We start from the raw sequence: 12,810 nt of genomic DNA, 5'->3' as shown, positions 1-12,810 counted from the left end.
TTGAACAGAGCCCACAACCGTCAATGCATTACTGCTTCTAGGTAAATTATGCACATATGCAAATTATATAATTTGAATCGGCCAACCAGCTACAACCTTCGAAACTGCTGCACATCAGCCCTAAAATTTTTGTTTTTACGCGAATATACGATAGCGTACACACTGGCCTCACTCAAATCACAATTGGCACGTTCAGATTGACGACTTTGCGTCGGCCAGGTCCGGACCTGGGCCGGGGCTGACTTAAAACATAGGGCCAAAGTCCCTGAAGCTACTATAGACATGGATACAAAATTTAGTATTTCCTGACTGTATGAAATTATCTCACTAAGGTCATCCTAGGGATATGTAAACCAAATACTAAAGCTGTCTGACCAGCGGATTTGAAAAAACAAGCGACTCAACAGTTGACAGAGCTCTGCTGTGTTATGTAGAGAATAACCTTTTGTGACACATGTATTGATGAAGAAGGTGGATATCTCTGATAGCTCATTTCAGGATGGCCTGACCAAAAATGGAAAAAATTCTGTAAAATTACAGATTTGCACATTTCATCAGACTATATTAGTCAATAATAGCAAATAAACAAGAGTTGATTACATTCTAATTAAAGTAAACAAGACTAACTTAAATCAAGATTTATGTCATAAAAAAACAGCATATCTGTCAGGTTATAAAGAATCTTGAGCATTATCTTTTAATATCAGTATTTTCATCCTATTAACCAAGCACATTTTAACTTTCAAATTAACATTGTAAGTAAGTTCTGTTGAATAAGTTGAGACTGTACGTACTCAGAGAAAGCACACTGAGGAGACAAATGTTTGAAACTTAAGAAGTTCAAGGTCATCAAAAGCATTATAAGGAATCATGTTACACTTTCATTGCACTATTTACACAGATTGCATAATTGCTATAAATAGCACATGAGGAATCTTACAGCCGGCAGCCCAGCTTTACCATAAAAACCCTATCACTTTGACCACTCTTTTAATTGACCACTCTATTTTTTTCCTCAAAAAGTAATCTTATTTTATCCTTACCAAGTCAACCATAAATGGAAATTAGAACTTTCTCTATCTCTATTTATTTGACCACCCTATCATGACAAACTATTATGAGCAATTTCTTTTAGATAACATAAATGGTGGTTCAGAATATATCAAAGTTGGGATTCAGGAAAGTTGCCTTTACATGTTTCAATCCTCCAAGATGGTAAGCATTTCACTATGAACTGTCAAAAAAGTTGAACTTTCTGATAATTCCACACTAAAATTATTTTGGCTTTGATGATTTCCTAATTAATTCAATCATTTAAAATCATATTAATTATTTTTTTCTGGGTGAATTGATAGGGTTTATACAGTATAAGAATTACATACAATGTAAGTCAAATTTTGACCAAAAATGACAAAAAAAATTCCTTAAAAATACAGATTTGCATATTTCATCACAATTTGAACAAATCTAAGTTGGGTTATCCCTAGGGACCTGTATACCAACTAACAAAGCTGTCTGACCAGCGGTTATGAAGAAGAAGATTTTTTACCAAAAACAACTTTTTTGGCATTAATTTGCCTATTTTCAACAATATCAAAAAATTAAAAAAAAACTAGTTTCTCAAAATCATATTTTTCATCTACACAACAAATATCAAATCAGTAAGTACTGCGGTTCTCAAGATATTTGAGTGGACGGAAGCCTCACAAAAGGACATACATACATACATACATACATACATACATACATACAGACGGACGCCGGACAGATACCCATCCCAATAGCTTCTATAGACTATAGTCTATAGTAGCTAAAAACCAATGTGGACACGCTGAGTCGGCCCTGGGCCGACTCAGTTTGGTCCCGGTTAGAAGGAGGGGTTCAGGGCCGACTCAGGGCCGATGCAAAATTTGGTCTGACGCAAATCGCCAGTGTGGACAGGTTACGTCGGCCCTGGTCCCAGTTGACCAGGCCCCCGCCATGGATCGAAGTTGAACTAGTCACCCTGTTCGCACAAAACAAACGACGTTTGAAACTAAAGTTTACACCTATCGAAAGTTTTCAATCCAGTCTTTACATTTTAATATCATCCCATGTACGCAGAACTTCCCACCAACCTTTGTTCCGCAAACGAGACCATGTCATTTGATTCCACAGTGCACATAATAGACTAGAGAGGCATGTCAAAAATGCCACGCACTGGTTATTTCTCCACCGCGGTCTTATATATACCATATGCTCATCCAATAAATAGTGAAGATCTCTCCGATGATTAAAAGGGTGAGTGGTAGTCATATTTGCCCTTCTTGTGCGTAAAAACACAGGAAAATCATGAACAGTAGAAACAGCGTGCCATATTCAAATGCGCCATTTTGAATTTTGACAGGTCAAAGGTCACAAAGAAAGGTAAAGTTACGTCGGCCCTAATTCTGGTACCGGTAGGTGTGGACACTGACCAAATTTAATCCCAAAAGGACAATTATTTTGCGTCGGCCCAAATTTCAGTTGGGTTGCCAATGTGAACAAGATAAATGTCGGCCATGCCAGTAGCTGAATAGCCAACACGGCAAAACGAAGACACGTGGACTACAATTATTGCAGCTATGTCGACAGCCAACACGGCAAACAAAGGCCCGTGGGCAAAAACTTTTGCAGCGGAAATGTCGATAGTGGCACTCACGCTACCTCCCGATCGCGCTCAACGTACTTGTCGATCAATTTCCATCGAAACTGCTCAACAAAATTTCATGAAAAACAGACTCTGTACATTTTGATAGGCAATAAATAACTTGAGTAACAGAGACTAACCAGAGCATATTTGTAACATAACTGACAGAGTAATTGTCTCCATGAAGATTATTGAAATCTGTTTGGATACTTCTTTCAATAAACCCAATTCATACCAACATAATTGTACCTCTGTGAGAAGTGTAAAATTTCACCACAAAGGTTTGACAGGTCAATATCTAACCTTAAGAAATAAATATAGTCATAGTAACATTGAAAACATATTGGATTGTTTTTTCTACATGATGCTGACAAACAGGAAACAAACAACACATTACCTCCTACACATTGCTGAAGACATACAAAGACATGGCCACACTCAAGGGTACCAAGCAGAAAAATTTGAAGAGGAGAACAGTTGTGTAAGAATGGTACAGGAGTACTCCAATAGACACAATCCAAGTTTGGATACTGTAAATCGTCTCGCCAAACAGGAAGTCCTGCGCTTCATACTAGATGGCGGACAATGGCAAAATCAAGATAATACCTTGTGAGTGAATAGAGTGACAAACTGTATCTAACTTTATTAAGTACTCATTTAGCACATGGGATGCACACATAAATCAATAATTAAAAGCAACAAAATTTATGCTTTATTTTTTTTAATAAAAACAACAAACTGAGATTATAACCATAAAGGTGTGGGCAAGTGGTGATACAAAAGACCTTAAAAAGTTTCCTTTATTGCACAGAGTTAAAGCAGGTGAAAAAAAGATCATTTGACAAAATGTCAACCCTAAACGTCCATTTCTTTTATCAAGTGCTTCAGCAGTGGCAAACATATCAGTAATATAGATATCATAATTTCATGTAGATGTGAAGGAGGATCGGAAAACGCTTGGTGAATCAGCATCGATCAACAACTTCCTATTTGGCAGAGAGACAAGAATTATAAGATCAGCTGGAATGTTAATACAGCCCGAAAGAAGTAAGAACAGACATAAGTTCCAACGGCCAATCTACCAACTGAAGATATCCACACAAGAATTAACACAATATGTTAATGCTCAAATCACCGGATACATAGTTGATGAACAGACCGTTTCAGAGGGAAGTTTCACCAGACACAAATCAGTTGTAGCCAAATCTCTCAAAACAATTGACTTGGGGTCGTCTGTTCTGTATAAAGACAACAAAAGCCAGGTAAGGGTGCAGCTTAATATTCATTGACAAAAAATTTACCGCAATGAAACAGAACATTGTAGAACAAAGTGACCATATAGACAAATTTCAAGTCTCCAGTCTGGAGATTGTTTTGAGTGTCAGAGTCGCCAATGAGTGAATCAATTAGCCATTTTGCCATCTGGCGAGCGGTAGCGCGAACACTGCATTAATGTGCATTGTTTCGGTATTAAAATTTTATGCTTATCATGACCTTTATCAATCTGGAATATTCATGCATCTTGCATTGTATACAGTGAATGTACTACTCCAACTTGGTCAATATTCTATTGTTCTATTGTGCGAGATGTATACAGATTTTTCTTTGCTTCAGTACACATTATCCAACAATGAATAATTCTTCTTATAATCTCAACAGGTTAAACTGGGTCTTGTCCATAATATTGCTGAACTTAGGATGAACAACGTTCATAATAGGTATGGTTTACCTGCAAAAATACAAACCTCAGATGACTGCAAATCTTGTCCCTGATATAGATGAATTGTTCGGGTGTCAGATTGTCATTAAAGAAGAAACATATATACCAGTCTCCCCGCAACATATTATACAAGCGATAAGCATAGCACATGACTGTAGAAGTGAAGGATGCAACTTGAAGTTGGTGAACACTCGACAATTAGTAGAAAGATCTATAGTAAGAAAAATAAAGAGTATATATAAATGCAATGCAAATCATAAAAAATATCTTGTGAATAGATTCAGATTTACTCACCAAAATAAAACATGGTGTGTAATGAGAGTCAAGAAATTATACATATGCCCTTTGGAGAGGGTCAACCATTTTTTTTTAACAATTAGAAGGAGATTTTGCAGTACCCTTCCAAATCTGACAGTTACAACTACAGAATTCCAATATTTTTTTCTGTTAAAAGTCCATTTTATATTTCTGACATGACCCATTACCAAATGAAATAAAAACATTGCCTGATTTTATATGTGTAGGTAAAAAATTGTTAGAATTTGATTTTAGGTATGACTGCAATTTTCAATATGAATTTTGGGGTATGGGGCAAGTATTGGTCATATTTCATGAAAACTATACAAGATATTGAATGTTACAATTTGTCAGTTTAAAGACTAGTAATATATCTTTCTAATGATATCTAATAAGTGAGGTTATATTCAAAAACAAGCTCAGCAGATGGCTTATAGGAAGACAAGTTTAACAAAAATGCATGCAAGTCGGCAACACTGTGATTTTGCGGTACCCTTCAAAATATGACTGTTAGCTGTAGGGTCCCAATACTTTTTCTGTTAAAAGTCTATTTCATATTTCTGACATGTCCCTGTACCAAATAAAACATATTTCATACAAAGTATTGCATTTTTTATTATGCCTAGGTAAAAAATTGGTAGAATTTGAGATTTACTGTAATTTGCAATGTTAAACTTTGGGGTATGGGTAAGTTTTGGTCATATTTCATATAAACCATAGAAAACATTGCATAGTACAATATGTCATCTTAAAGAAGAATAAATTGCCTTTCTAATGATACCAAACAAGTGAGGTTATGAGGTTATTCAAAAATACCGTCAAGGACACTATGTGCTCACATTCGGTTTGAATTGGTCCATTCAAGAAATATTTAAACCAGGAAAAACAAGAATGACAAAAGCAAATAAGGTCTCCAACTTAGGTACTGGAGGTCATCTTTAGGAACATGCATATCAACTTCTATAGCAATGGGACAAGCAGATCCTAAATACATAAGCAAATGTCAACAACAAAAAATAGACAGAGAAGGCTTGATAAAAAGAAAAGGTGGGAGTGGGCAAAAACATGTACAAGGGATCTGGTATAAAAGTAATGCTACCACATCAATCTTCTAGACCCTACCCCCTCCTGAATATCAAATGTTCCACCACTTGGTATTACATAAGGCCCGCTGCCCAAGATGACACAAAATGTATTTACAACCTTGGGGATTTTTTAATTACAGCGCTTGTCTTTTTAGTGTGGAGTTTCAGGGTTTGGCACACACGGATTTTTTGTTTGGCACAGCCAAGGTTTACAGTTCGACACAAAGAAATACCAGACGGAAATGCAACATTTTATCCAAGACAGACGACACGTTTTCATTTCTGTCTTCGTCTGAGAATGCCGCACAGTGCAGTGTTGTTGCATGCAAATTTAAGCGAGTTGTTTTAACGGTCACAACTGTCGGTCTGAACAGAAAAGGACCCACGTTTGATCGTCGTATCTTCGTATAGCTATCGCCTTGGAGTAATCTATCGAAATAATGCAAAATACACGGGGAAGAACCTACACCCGTGGAAAGGCAACCAGCAGTGATCTCCGGCAATAAGTAGTTCACGAAATAGAGGAGATAGGTGGTGATCAGGCGACTGGTTTTGTACCTCGTGGATCATATGTACAAACAGCGAAGAAATTGCGATTGGCAGCAACGACCGTATTAAAAGAAGATTTGGGTACATTTTTGCAAGACCGGTTCAGTAAATCCCCTAGAAACTATCGCCGTGAACGACAAGAGTGTTACTGGACGTTGAAGTTGAGTTCATAGAAGCCATCAAATCTGAGAAGCCCTCCGTTAGGGACCGTTCAGTTTTTACGGCCTTGGGGGCCGGCAATATCTTGTCGCTGGTGTCCAAAAACATAAGACCCCCTGCATTTTTCGTGAAAAAAGATGAAACCCCCCCCCTTTGTCAGACGAAAAAATTTGATGACCCCCCCCCCCCATGAAAAATAACCAAAACACATATGTCAAATTTACCCGCACGGTTTGGATTTGAACTCCGGTACGCGGCGCACTTTATTCGTGTAGCAGAGATGCCAGTGCACAAACTTCTTAGCCACATCCATGCAAACGTCTGTTAATTAGGACTCGTGGTACGAGTCCAAAGGGTTGTGTAAAATTGTCTGCGTTTTCCCCTGTATTGGACTTGGACTTGGTACCAGACTCATGCTTGTTTATTGCAATGAGTTCAATCTGTGCCTGCCTATCTGCGCCGCTGCTCTCAGAGAGCAAAGTTGGCGGAAACAAGTTTTCATGTGCAAGTTTTGATGAACACTGAATACACAGGTGGTTTCCGTTATGGAAGTCAAACCTGGCTACACTGAGTGAGTGTTACCCTTCAGGGTACAATACAAATAAATGTTTAGTCAATTTCATAACAAATAGTATCAATTTTTGCATTTATTTTAATATTCCCGGTAAAAATCACGCCCTTTAGTGCAAATCACATCCCTTGATGTTAAATGGAATAGTCTTCCCGTGTGTTTGACCGAGACTGCGAAGGTTTGAACCAATCATACGCCTGTATCGGGAAAGATTACTGTCACTCTTAGGTAAAAGTTCTGCTACAGTGTTATAGCTCCGTAACATTCTGCATGATAAGAGATCGTGCGGCAATCGACGCATCCTTTGATGTTATGTGTCGGAGTACAACAACTTGTACGTTACAGTCAAGAAACCCGTGTGTGCCAAACCCTGAAACTCCACACTAAAAAGACAAGCGCTGTAATCATTCTAATGTAAAGAGCACTTAAGTTAGTCACAGATAGTGAAATCCACTGTGGGCGGTGATTACAACATCTGGCATTATCCTGGAGCCAAATTTCTCATCAGTTCTTGTATGTCTTACATAGAAAAGTTGCAAAAATTGGTCTCCAATGAAAAAATTCACCTCAGCTTTGTTTTCTGGATCAAATTTTCCTACAAATTGATACCAAATATGACAAAATTATGTTCACAGCCTTCGAAACTGTCTCACAACATATCCTGGGTTGGTGTAGGTCATTTAAGGTCACAAACTGAGAAAATTACCTAAAATATACAAATTTGGGGGTTTTCCAACACTTTGAGCAGAAAATTTATCTAATAACATCCCTCAGGACTTTATACCAAATTACAAAGCTATCAAACAAGTAATTTTGGGAACAAGTTTTCTTGAGCAAAAATGACAATATTGTCTTGAAAATACAAATTTGTATATTTCAGGACAATTTCCACATATCTAACATTTATTGTCATCTCTGTACGTTTGTGTACCATATATAAAAGCTGTCTGTCCAGGGGCTTTAAAAAGAAAATACTGTTTCAGATTTTTTGACCAAATATGACAAAATTGCCCCAAAATAGTAATTTTCCAAATTTTGTCATAATTTCAACAAATTGGAAGAGTAACACCCTTGCAAAACATCCAAGCAAAATTTGACAGCAATAGGGCTGTCAGTTTCAGAGAAGAAGAATTTTTACTGAAAATGAGAAAAATCACCGAAAAATTCATCAAAAATACAAAATTAAGGGTATGTTCACAATATTCGTAAAACTGTATAAGGTTCACCTAAGGTGCTTGCACACAAATTTTCAAAGCAATCAAAACAGTGGTTCTTGAGTTATTGATTCTTGACCATTTTCACATTTTGTAAGTCATTTGCATAATTTTGGCAACGCAGACTTCATTTGAACAAAATCCAATCTATAGCGCAAGATGCATCCATACACCAAATACCAAGCTGAAACATGCAGCGGTTTGCGTATTTTTGATGTTGACGGACATACTGTACGTACGTACGTACATACATACATACATACATACATACATACACACATACATACAGACGCCATCGACTTCAGCTTATACGATAACCTCTCATTGGTATGACCGAATGTGAGCTAAAATGTGATTTTCATTGATATATTACACAACATGCAAATTAAACTAATTTGAATATGCAGATGAGGACGATATGAAATATGTGGTTTGCAAATTTTCATTTCATAGAATATTAGGTATAATGTCAGAAAATTTCGGGTACCTAGAGTCACTTTTACAGAAATGAGAACTGATTTCCTTGTGAATCAAAATGCCCCAAAATATAGGGTGTAGCCATGCCTTAAGTCTTTCACCACCATGGTTTGTCCCAAATCCATTGTTTTCTATGGTAAAGTTGGACCTGTATACAGGGAACTGGGGGTGAAAGGCTTAAGTCTTATAAATACTGTACTTATACCCACAAGTAATTCTCTGCAAAATCTGACACTAGTTTTGAACTCTTGCCTTTCCTTAAGCTCCCATGCGGTGAGGTTAGATTCCCTTGACTAACTATATAGTATTTTACACACATGCACTTTGAAAATCATTCAAATTTAATATTTAATCTCAAACCAGTAAGTGGCTCAATAGTTCCATCTGAGTAACTTTGTCTCAAAACATTAATATTGTAGCATATTGTTAAGGATGTACGAATGGTTCATGTGTGTGGAATTTGTCACTTCCCATAGGATTACATTGAAAATTGCTGGAAAATCAATTTCTACTATTGTCATTTTCATGAAAATTTGCCCAAAGCTCAGTCAAAAGAATAAATAACAGAGATAAAATAAAATGATATAGTCACGGTGCTAAATTTTGAGATATTATGACAGCATTGAATTATTTCGCCCATAGAAAATACATCGGTGAAAAAATGCCAACTGAATGGTTTTTGTATCTCACAAAGAAGCGTGGTAAATGTTGTATATTTTTTTTAAGCCTTTGGATTATACTTCAAATAAGGATCCAAAAATTGACAAGTTAGAAAAATCATACTACTTTCAATTTTACCACTCGTACATCCTTAAGAGTAATGAATAACTTGATATTTAATTTCTGTAACATTCACCTGAACTTCTTTCAGTTTGAAACTGCACCATCAAACAAGAATGCTGTTTGCAACCTGACAGCTTTTGTGATCACTGGGTCAGCATGTCAACCAAGTTCAAAAACTGTACGGGAAGTCAAGAGTTTGCAGATTTATTCAACAAGCTGTACTCTACAAAAAAGACTCTTAGCGTACAACCAAGTGACAGCAATTCATCTAGCAACACACCAGTTGAAAGTAGATCCCAGTCACTTGAGGACAGTGAAACCAGTGATGAATCTGTGACAGGTGATGAATCACCTTTGAAGAAAAGGAAATCACAGCTTGAGAAACTACCAGTAGAACTCCCAAAAGGTCATGACCACACAGTAAACGATCAAGAATTTTTACGCCAAATGAAGACAAACTGTCTTGTTGGAACTCATACTGTCATGGTTGCCTCACTGCTCCCCCCTTTAGAAAAACACAAAATCAGGTCACTGAACCAACAGTATGTCAACTTTCTCGTACAAGAAATTGAGAGGAGGTCACTTGACGTCCTTGCACAGCCTCTACTGGGAATCATCGTAGATCCTGATATCAGTATGACTATATTCCGCCATAATCGGGTAAATAGTTACTCAATACACGTCATAGGAGGTAACCATAGGAGGGAAGCTTTACAGCGCATAGTGAGAACATCCTCTGATAGGGAGATGTACAAAGATGTACAGATAACCTTGTTCGTTGATAAGTGTTTAATTTCCTTTCATCACTATATAGAATTAGACAAGCGACCTAGCGGCCGATATAGCTACGCTGTGTTTATGTAGAGAATAACTATTTTTGACACATGTTGATAAAGAAGGTGGAAATCTTTGATAGCTCAATGCAGTGGCCAGAAAAAAGTGGCTAAAACAAGCTGCAAAAATACACAATTGAAGATTTCATCATACTTTGAATATATCACATCGGATCATCCCTAAGAACATGTCAACCAAAGCTATCTGATGAGAAGTTTTTTTAGAATAAAATTTTCTGACCAAAATTGGCAATAATGCCCCAAAAATAAAAATACCGTCAATGACGCTGTACCTTCTCTAATGTGTGGGCCAGGTCAGGTAATGGTTGTTGGCATGGAGTTGTTGGTAAATAGTTGATGATGTAGGGGCATGAGGTGGGATATGGACCCAAAGAACCCAAAAGATGATTAAATACATCAATCAAAAAAATTCTAAGCTACAGTATAAACTGCCTAAAGATAGTTCAATGTGGAAAAAAGTTCAACAATTCAGAAATAAGAATTAACAGTCCAAATAGTAATGACGCACTCCCTACTGACCTGAGTGCATGTGAAATCACAACCTGGCATCTGTTAATTAAATGTATACCAAGTGATCATTTCCAGTCACTTTTAACTGTTTTTAATGGATTTTCCAAAGAGTCCTGTGGAAATGATGAAAAATGCTTATCTGGTCTTGTGTTTGTATAACCTCATGGCTGATAATTGTCATAGTATTGAAAAAAAATTGAAAGTGAAGAAAATTACAGTTTTTAATAGGCATATTTTCCTTGAAATACATGACCGTGTAAAGAATATATGCTAAAAGTGTTTAAGAGTAAATTTCTTTTCAAAAAATAATTTAATTTGTGACCAAAGGATTTTTATTCTTTGAGTTTACAAATTCAAACATTGAAATTTGTTCAATCATCTTGTGCAGTGCAAAATTTATAAAATGACTGAAAAACAAAAAAAATTGGCAGAATTACAGTCTTTGTGATGTAAAATTATGGGGTGACATCACGATAACTGTTAATCTGTTTGAAGTACTAATATACTATAATTTAAAAAAGAAAAATTCATGCAGAAACGGTAAAATATATTGTCAGCAATGTAGTGTTAATTTTGACTTGACATCAAAATATGCCTTTGCTGGATACCAAATATATAGGGCGAAATATCAGCCATGTTCAGCAAAATCCACACAACAGCATTGATCCTTTTCTAATTTGATTTGATTTGCTTATGTTATCCTTGTATGACAGTCAGTACAATATGGAACTTGAACACAACACAGTGAATAAGTATGCTGTAAATGAAATGGTGTGGCTGCATCCACATGCAGCAATAGGAGTGCCTTTGTCTCTCACCCCTCATTTCCAACCTATCCCATCCCTGAAAAAATAGTTTGGTCTTATATTTATAATGTTAATAATTTCTGTATTTGTTAAAATGTGCGCATCTCAAAAACTTTTGATCATAAACATTTTCATTGTTTTTTATAGCTGACCAATCAGTTAACCTGTTTATTTTGAATATTTGCGTATTTTTCCTCAGTATTTGACATTTTCTGAATACCTTCTTATTCAGTTTGTCATTTTCTAAAAGTTTAAATGCTCCATTGTGTGGTCAAGCTTTCCACAAGCATCAAATGTGGTACTTCATATAGGAGGGTCTGCCTCTAGAGGGCGGGCATCATGAACACTCCTGTGTTTGTTGGTTAATTCCTCCACATAAACTTCTGATTGTACTGTAAACATTGAACATGGCCGACGTCCGATTTTCCTGTCTAAAACTTTCACTCATTTTCGTTCATATGACTCTGAAACTCCAGGAAACGATTGGGAAGAAAGGGTTATCTTGAAATATTGAGGTACTCGCCGATATTTTGCAAAATTAAATGAGAAAAAATGCAAGGAAAATGCCGACAGGCTTACACAATGACAGTTTTCAGACTCGGAGGCATATGATCATCTCTGCAGATTATGCAACAGGCCCAGATCACGTGAGGCCATGAGGGGATATCCACGCAACTCTGTACCAAACACTAGCGCTCACAGAGTGAGCAAACACAAAGTGAGTACCCCTAATGTCAGCTCAGTAGTCTGTAATAGATTGTAGTCAACTAAGAAACCTTGGAGAAAGGCTAACACTGTGGCTATGCCGCTAAGTCCCTTTTGATTTTTGTCACAGCTCAAAATCGTTCTCCCACACCTCAACCTGAGCGACGAACACCCCCACCAGTTTATGATATGACCCATCACAATGGCATGACGTCAACGGATCTTGACAGACGGAAGTCTTGACAGACGGAAGTTCTTGACAGCAGCATATTGGTTTTCAACTCTAATACCTTCTCTGTCTATAATAGACACGAGAAGGTAAAAACTGCACTTTTTGAGAAACACATTTTTTGACCAAAAATGGGAAAAATCGCCCCAAAAATTCAAAATTCCAGATTTCATTATTTCAAAT

The 12,810-nt window shown here is 36.8% G+C and overlaps 2 long non-coding RNA genes across 2 annotated transcripts; one reads left to right on the top strand and one right to left on the bottom strand.

The window, feature by feature from the left end:
* Positions 1-3,100: 3,100 nt before the first annotated feature.
* LOC139146387 (uncharacterized) lies at positions 3,101-4,554 on the bottom strand. The gene is made up of 3 exons (XR_011555143.1): positions 4,414-4,554; positions 3,804-3,906; positions 3,101-3,239 (listed from the first exon to the last, which is right to left on the bottom strand). It is a non-coding gene; the product is annotated as an uncharacterized lncRNA (long non-coding RNA).
* LOC139146388 (uncharacterized) lies at positions 3,140-4,466 on the top strand. Its single transcript, XR_011555144.1, has 3 exons — positions 3,140-3,277; positions 3,602-3,930; positions 4,328-4,466. It is a non-coding gene; the product is annotated as an uncharacterized lncRNA (long non-coding RNA).
* Positions 4,555-12,810: the final 8,256 nt, after the last annotated feature.

Source organism: Ptychodera flava, chromosome 12, assembly GCF_041260155.1.
Source record: "Ptychodera flava strain L36383 chromosome 12, AS_Pfla_20210202, whole genome shotgun sequence".
NCBI classification, from domain to species: Eukaryota; Metazoa; Hemichordata; class Enteropneusta; family Ptychoderidae; genus Ptychodera; species Ptychodera flava.
Note: the sequence above shows the minus strand (reverse complement) of the source record. Positions and strands in the feature narration are given on the sequence as shown.